General features: G+C 44.1%; 1 long non-coding RNA gene across 1 annotated transcript; it reads right to left on the bottom strand.

Annotated features, from left to right (window-relative positions):
• Positions 1–288: 288 nt before the first annotated feature.
• Positions 289–2,158, bottom strand: LOC123115883 (uncharacterized). Its single transcript, XR_006456797.1, has 3 exons — positions 1,550–2,158; positions 1,148–1,473; positions 289–348 (listed from the first exon to the last, which is right to left on the bottom strand). It is a non-coding gene; the product is annotated as an uncharacterized lncRNA (long non-coding RNA).
• Positions 2,159–7,561: the final 5,403 nt, after the last annotated feature.

Here is a 7,561-nt window from a genome sequence, read left to right as displayed (position 1 = left end):
TATTGTGATATCCCAACATAACCCTGTCCATCATGGAGCAATCTTCAACTTCACCTGCAACTGGCAACGCTATAAGAGGGGTTGAGCAAAGCGGTAACATAGCCAAACAACGGTTCGCTAGGAAGGCTGTCAAAGGTTAGAGGTTCATGGCTATTTGGGAGGCTTGAAGAGCAAATGATATGGAACGCAGCATAGCGATAGAACGAAGCAACTAGCATAGCAATGATAGTAGTGAGATCCAGGGTAGCGGCCATCTTGCCTGAAATCCTGCAAGGAAGAAGAACGAGTCCATAAAGAAGACGAACGGGAGTAGTTGAACGAATCCTCACAATCGCAACATTACCGGAACTAAGAAGCAACACCGGAAAATAAACAAACAACATGGTAAATGCACAAGCATAAACATGGCATGATGCACAAACAAGTATGATGCATGTTCGGTTTAATGAGGCATGGCATGGCAAAGTGCAACAAACAATACTACAAGTTAAGTGGAGCTCAATATGCAACGAGTTGCATATTGACAAAACACCACATTCATTTATTTAGTTTGATCTTGTTATAAGCTACTCAACAATATTAAATGTTGTTAAGCATGGAAAGAGGTGAAGCATAATTAAACTAACTATCTAGGCAAATTTAAATGAGGCCGGAACAACAAACAACAATTCCAGAAAATCCTCATGTACATATTTTGAATTAGCTACTGTTCTGCCCTAAACGTATTTGAAAGTTGTTAAATAGGAAAATAAAGTGGACCATGTTAAACTAGGCATTTTTCCACCCCATTTACATATAAAGTTTATTTAAAACCGAGCTACGGTTATTTAGTTATGAATTAAATCATTTAAACATGGCATTTTAGCAAATTAAATCGAACAACAAGTTAAACATGTTTAACATGGATGAAAGTGGCATATTATGAAACTAGATGAAATTCTAAGCATTTTACATATATAAAACGTTTTAATATGATGCACGGTTCATGAGATATTATATGCATGAACGTGGAGGGTTTTTCTGTAAAACTGATATTCTCTGGATAATTAGCAAAAATCGCAGCAGCAGGAAAAAAACACTACGGACCGAAACTGACTGGCCCAACAGTAGGAAAAACAGAGGAGGGGGCGCTGGGGTGTGGCCTCACCCATGGGCTTCTGCCCGCTTGGAAGCAGAAGAAGCCAGCTGGGCTTGGGGCTGGGCCTTGGAGCGGACGAAGGGCGCTGCTGGGCTGGCTGCTGCTGGTTTTGACGCGGACGGGCACACGCGCGTGGTCAACAGGCGCAACCGGATCGAGCACTGCTCGATGCAGAGGCGGGAAGCAGAGGCATCGCCGGCGGCGGCGGCTTAGCTTGGCGCGGAAGAGCAGGGGCGCCAAGGACGACGGGATCCGGGCGAGGACGATGTTCTCCGGCGATACACCAGATCCAGGCGGCTGTAAGGGAGCTCCTGCGGTGGCTGTACGACGCGCTCCTGTTGGACATGGGCGCGAGAAAGGGTCAGGGAGGAAGAGGGGAAAGGAGAAGGAGGAGCAGGGGCACATGGCGACCTGTGGGGCTTCACCGGCGACTGGGCTCGCCGACACTGAGCGACCGGAGGCGGGGAAGGTGTTGAGGACGACCGCAGCGGTGGCTTGTGCGGGACTCCGGCGAGGAGGAGGTCGAGGCTGGAGCGCGGGCGTTGGGCGCGGGACGAGCAGGCATCTGATTCGGCGGGGTTCAAGCCGGCAGGGTCGACTGGGGAAGCACGAGTGTCCATGACCGGGGTTGGAGCTCCTGTGCGAAGGAAACACGAGGAAGCAATGGCGCTTAGAGAAAAGGGAAGGAATAGAAGGGGCGCAGGGAGGAAGGAGGCGGCACGGGCCTGCGGGAGGTGGTCACCGGCGGCGAGGTTCGCCGGAGCTGCGGTTCTCGAGGAGGAGGAGCGCTCGGGCGCTGCGGCTTCCAGGAAGATGGCGGGGCGGTGGAGGAGATGCTCGGGACCCTCCTGGTCCAGATCGAGCGAGGAAGGGCTCGGGGATGAAGGAGATCGAGTGCTGCAGGTTGGTTCGATTGCTGAAAATGAGGGAGGCGGTCGGTGCGATCTGGTTGGGTGGAATGGATCGGGAGGGATCCCAAGGCAGATGTGGGAGAGGAGGAGTGGCGGCGGCGCAATGGGATCGATGGGACAAGTCTCCTAGGATCTAGGGTTAGGCAGTATATATAGCAAGGATTTTGTATAGGGGCTAATCGGACACTCCGATTAAAATCAAACGGTCGAGATAAATAGGTTGGGGAGCCCAAATAAGAAAACAGAGATGTTTTATAGATGTTTGGGGATGATCCGAATCCAACAGTAATGACAGAACGGGTCAGGTTCGGTTAAGTTTCGGACACGCACATGAGGGGTCTGAGAGAGGTCAACGAGGATAAGGGTCTGACAAAATAACAACGGAGGCAAAGAGATAAAGGGCAACTGTGAACGGCAATGAGTTTTATGAAAACATGTAGATGCAATGCGCATGATGCTATGAGATGAGATGCATGACATGAACACAATGCAAAACAAACGACAAAAAAACCCAACCACGAAGGAAATAACATATCGCATCTCCGGAAAAGGCTCCTAGGATCTAGAATTACGAGTATGAAAAGTTGTATCCGGGGCGTTACGTTTACCCCCCGGGCCAGTGCTCCTTCGAGTGTTGGTCCAACCTGAGCGATGTCCGGCGCCCCCTGGGCAACCAGGGTCTATGCCAACCCGACGTCTGGCTCATCCGGTGTGCCCTGAGAACGAGATATGTGCAGCTCCTATCGGGATTTGTCGGCACAGCGGGCGGTCTTGCTGGTCTTGTTTTACCATTTTCAAAATGTCTTGTAAACTGGGATTCCGAGACTGATCGGGTCTTCCTGGGAGAAAGTATATCCTTCGTTGATCGCGAGAGCTTATCATGGGCTAAGTTGGGACACCCCTGCAGGGTATAAACTTTCGAGAGCCGTGCCCGCGGTTATGTGGCAGATGGGAATTTCTTAATGTCCAGTTGTAGATAACTTGACACCAGATCCGAATTAAAACGCATCAACCATGTGTGTAGCCGTGATGGTCTCTTTTCGGCGGAGTCCGGCAAGTGAACACGGTTTTGGGTTATGTTTGACGTAAGTAGGAGTTCAGGATCACCTCTTTATCATTGCTAGCTTCACGACCGTTCCTTTGCTTCTCTTCTCGCTCTTATTTGCGTATGCTAGCCACCATACTTTCTTAGTCGCTGCTCCAACCTCACCACTTTACCCCTTTCTTACCCATTAAGCTTTGCTAGTCTTGATACCCATGGTAGTGGGATTGCTGAGTCCTCGTGGCTCACAGATTACTACAACAACAGTTGTAGGTACAGGTTATGCGATGATCTTGACACGAGGGCGATGATTTCTTGTCTTGGAGTTCTTCTTCTGCTTCTTCTTCGATCAGGGGATAGGTTCCATGTTGACAGCCTGGGCTAGCAGGGTGGATGTCATTTGAGTTTCTGTTTGTGTTTCATCTGTAGTCGGATGGTGCTCTTATGTAAAATGATGTAATGTTGATGTAACGATATCCACCTTGCAAAAGCGTCTTCAAGATGCGCTTCTATCCTTGGTGGGACCTTCGAGTTCCTTTAGGATAGGGTCGCATCTTGGGCGTGACAAGTTGGTATCAGAGCCTCGACCGACCATAGGATCCCCCTTGATTGTTGGTCGTTGTTGAGTCTAGAAGAAAAATATTTTGAGTCTTAGGATTGTATATATTGGAGAGTAGGATTCTTTTTACTCCTTAGTCCCTTCATCGCTCTGGTGAGGCCTCCTGACATAGATGTTTTGTCTTTCCTCTCCTCAAATTTCACTAAATTTTTTTAGGATCACGCGGGTATCTTGGGATCGTTCCGATATTCTTATGACGAGAACATTGTTCTTGGTGCCTCCTGTCATTTAGGGGTTGTGGCAGTGTCCCGGGGAGTTGAGCTCCGAGGTGTTGTCGTCATAATTTTATCGTTGCAGTTCTGGAATACCTGAGTTTTGCCGACATCGAAAATCTCTTTTATGCAGTTGTTGGTGAGATAACCTCGACGTCACCCAGTACTGGGGAGTTCGGGAGTATTTCCATAGCTCATATAACGGATGCTTTTCGAAGGTTGAGGTACACGATTTCCGGAGTTTTCTTGGTTATGTGTTGACGGATGGATACAGCTGGATGTAGGGATTGTTAGTTTGGGTGAGATATATTGCTTCCCCTGTATCCCCAACACCAGATTGCATAACCAGAAAGTTTCGGGAGTTTTATAGTTGGGAATTCAAGTAGCTCCTAGAATATCTTTCCCACAGATGCATGATATGGGATTGGGTAAATCTCTATCATATGTATTTGTTCCGGCTTATTCTGCAAGCCAATCCTTTGTTTTGTTTTGAGTTGTGGTATTTGAGTTGGTTCAATGTCAAGTGTTGAATCCATACCTTCACTAAACGGTGTTCTCATAATGCTATGTGTATACTAATCCTTATTGATCATCGAGGTCGTCATGTTAATTCTTTTCCAACCGGCGTTCTTGTCTTCAAGTGGATCCGATCATTTTCAACACCCGCAAGATCAATTCTAAGTTTTCTCAACGGTGCTTATTCCATCTTCCCCAAGTTGCCTTTGTTTTCCCGCCCTCCCACCCTTTTCTTCAAGGACTCAGATATCTTAATCAAGTATCCATTTATTCATGTGAAGTCTCTTCACTCTTTTCAATCAATGTTCTGATCCGGTGATCCCTCGTGAAGATGCTCACGAGCTTCAAGTTCATCATCCTTCATTGTTGTTTCTTCTTTGGTGGATTTAATTCAAACTTTCGATATTCATCATATTCCTTTCCTTGTTTCTAATGCTTTCTCATGCCGATGCACCTCTTAATCATTCACTTCTTCCTATTCATTTGTTCTGGAGTGTTGAAGATATCTCAGAAGATTCGTGTTTCCATTCTCAATCCGTTCAAGTTATTTCAAGGTTGTTATCTCATTCAAGCCATTTAATTTAACCGGCGCAACCTTTCTTTAAAATTGTTCCACGGTGTTTTCTTTTGAGTGGGCCCTAACCCACAGGTTTTTTTCCCAGGATCTTACCTGACTCTTCTAAGTTTCCCAGAGTTATTCTCAAATCCTTTTCGAAGTTGACGTAAGTATGAATTTCATCAGTCAGAGGCTTTTGCAAGATCAATTTCAAATTATTTTTCATTGTTGACTCAACCTCTTCACTTTTCATTCTCCCGGAGTATCTCAACAATTTTGGTGTTCTTTCTCGTCGTCATTCTCAACTTTTGAAGACCGAAGAAGAGTTTCTATTAAATCTTGGTCCATTCTCTTAAAGATTCATGGTTCTAGCTTCATGCCATCCTCATAATTGTTTTTGATTGTGACTATTCTTTTCACCCATCCGGAGCATTTCATGAGTTGTTTCCATTTCTTTCCTCCGAAGGTCATCAGGTCATAATTCTTCATTCTCAGCGTGTAGCTATCGTTCTCCAAATCTTACCGGTGCATCGTTCAAATATCCGCTAATCAGTTCATGATCTCTTCGTTCTCATGTATCTAAATCCCTTCAAGTATCTTCATTCGTTTTCCAATTCTTCCCGGTGAATTGTGCCTTTGCTACTTTCATTTTCTATTCTTACGGTGGTTCGTTCAAGATTTCACTTCCTTCGTTATCATATCAAATATTCGTTGTTTCCAAATCACACCAGTGGTTCCATCAATACCTTCTCAAGTTTCTGCTATATCTCTCTTAATCCTTTCTACGGGAATAAGTAGTATGCCAAATCCGTTGCTTGTCATCAACTTAAATTGATGAAGGATACGCATAACATAATTCTTATTCTTGTTTCATCCAAGTGTTTAATTCTTTTCTACCGGAGTTTGTCCGTGACATCAATTTCTCAATTATATGTTGTTCATCTTTCTTCCGGAATTCCAAGTTATTTGCTGTATTTCATCACGAAGCTCCATCTAAATCATTGCAAGGCTTCAATTCTAGTTCTCTTCAACCTCCAATTCTTCTTCATAATCATTTTCTTTTCCGGAGATCTTCCAAGAGGCTCTACATGGTGGTTCGTCAAGGATTCCTTTCATTCTTCAATTGTTCTTCAAGATTTCTCTCGAAGTTATGACCCGCCAAGCTATACTCTAAAATAAACATGATGTTCAACACATGTTTTGTTTTGAGGCGTTCAAGCATTCTTCATCTTGCATTCCGAAGTGCAATTTGTTCTACCTTATCATTTGAGGTGGTGTTATGTCATTCTTGATAATTTTCCTTTGTGTGTCATGATTCACAAGTTTTCAAGACTGACATATTTAAATCCATCATTTTCTGTTCGTTCAAGAGATCTTTTCAACCAATCAATCTTTTGTTGGAATTATATTGGGTTATATTTCACCTAAAGCCTTCCCTAAGGAATGTTGCTATTTGTGGTGATTACGCATGACCCAAGCTTGCTCTTTATCCTCTTGGTGGAAGAAGTTTTCATCTCTTCGTTGATCTCAAGCAAGCAATTGTTTTCGTTAGTGGCAGAATTTCACCTGAAGTGTTGAGATGTTTCCATAAGCCCACTATAAGCCTATTCTTTTCGTTGTTGGTTTTCCAACAACTCCATTATAACCTTCTTGGAAGGGTGCTTTCCAAGCTCATTTGTGGCAGAAGTTGGCATTTTCTACTCCATTCTGCTATTCCAATGATCTATCTTCTATTCTTTCTTCCGGAGGCTTTGTGAGGTTGCTCTCGTTGACCCATCATCTCGTTTTGTCAAGATCATGTTCTTTTACATGCTTATCCATTTCACCGGACTGTTGTGTCTATCATTCCTCTTTTAACCGGAGTCTCATCCAAGTGCTTTCATTTTGCCAAGTTAAAATTCTATTACTCCATTTCCAACCGGAGTGTTGTATCATCTCTTCAATATCTTTTCATCTTATCAAGTTTTCTTCTCTTTTCTACCGGAGTGCTGTCCAAATTCTATCATTCTTGTTCCTTGGCTATCTCATTATACCGAGGTGGTCATATTCTTTTCATTTGTGAAGCTCTTATTTCCATGTCTTTCAACCTACAAGGTTCTTGTAATGTTCCTTGTTACTCTTTTCTAACAGATTGTTTGCAATCTCGTTCATCTCCGTTGTACTCTTTCTTTTAAATTGCTCAACCTCTCAAGGTTCGTGGTTTCACTCATGGGTCGAAGAAGCAACTTAGTTTTACCTCTTCTCTTCCTCTTCCATTTCTCTCCGGTGCCATCCTAGATCTCGGGACGAGATCCTCTTGTAGTGGTGGAGTGTTGTAACGCCCCGAGACTGACGCTCCAGAAGACTTCCAGCTATTCCGAGTTTCGTCGTGTGATTTGTTTTGGTTGTTGCATTTCATCTTAGCATCATTTGCATTGCATCATGTCTTCATGCAACCCTTTTTAAAACTCAGCTAAATAAATTGCGTAGATTGTTGATCTATTTAAATCGAGGGAATTCACATGGTGATTTCTATTTATAACATATCCTCCCAATATTTAGGGAGCTACTATAAAATATTCCATTGA

The sequence above is a fragment of the Triticum aestivum genome, chromosome 5B (assembly GCF_018294505.1).
Source record: "Triticum aestivum cultivar Chinese Spring chromosome 5B, IWGSC CS RefSeq v2.1, whole genome shotgun sequence".
In the NCBI taxonomy this organism is placed as follows: domain Eukaryota; kingdom Viridiplantae; phylum Streptophyta; class Magnoliopsida; order Poales; family Poaceae; genus Triticum; species Triticum aestivum.
Note: the sequence above shows the minus strand (reverse complement) of the source record. Positions and strands in the feature narration are given on the sequence as shown.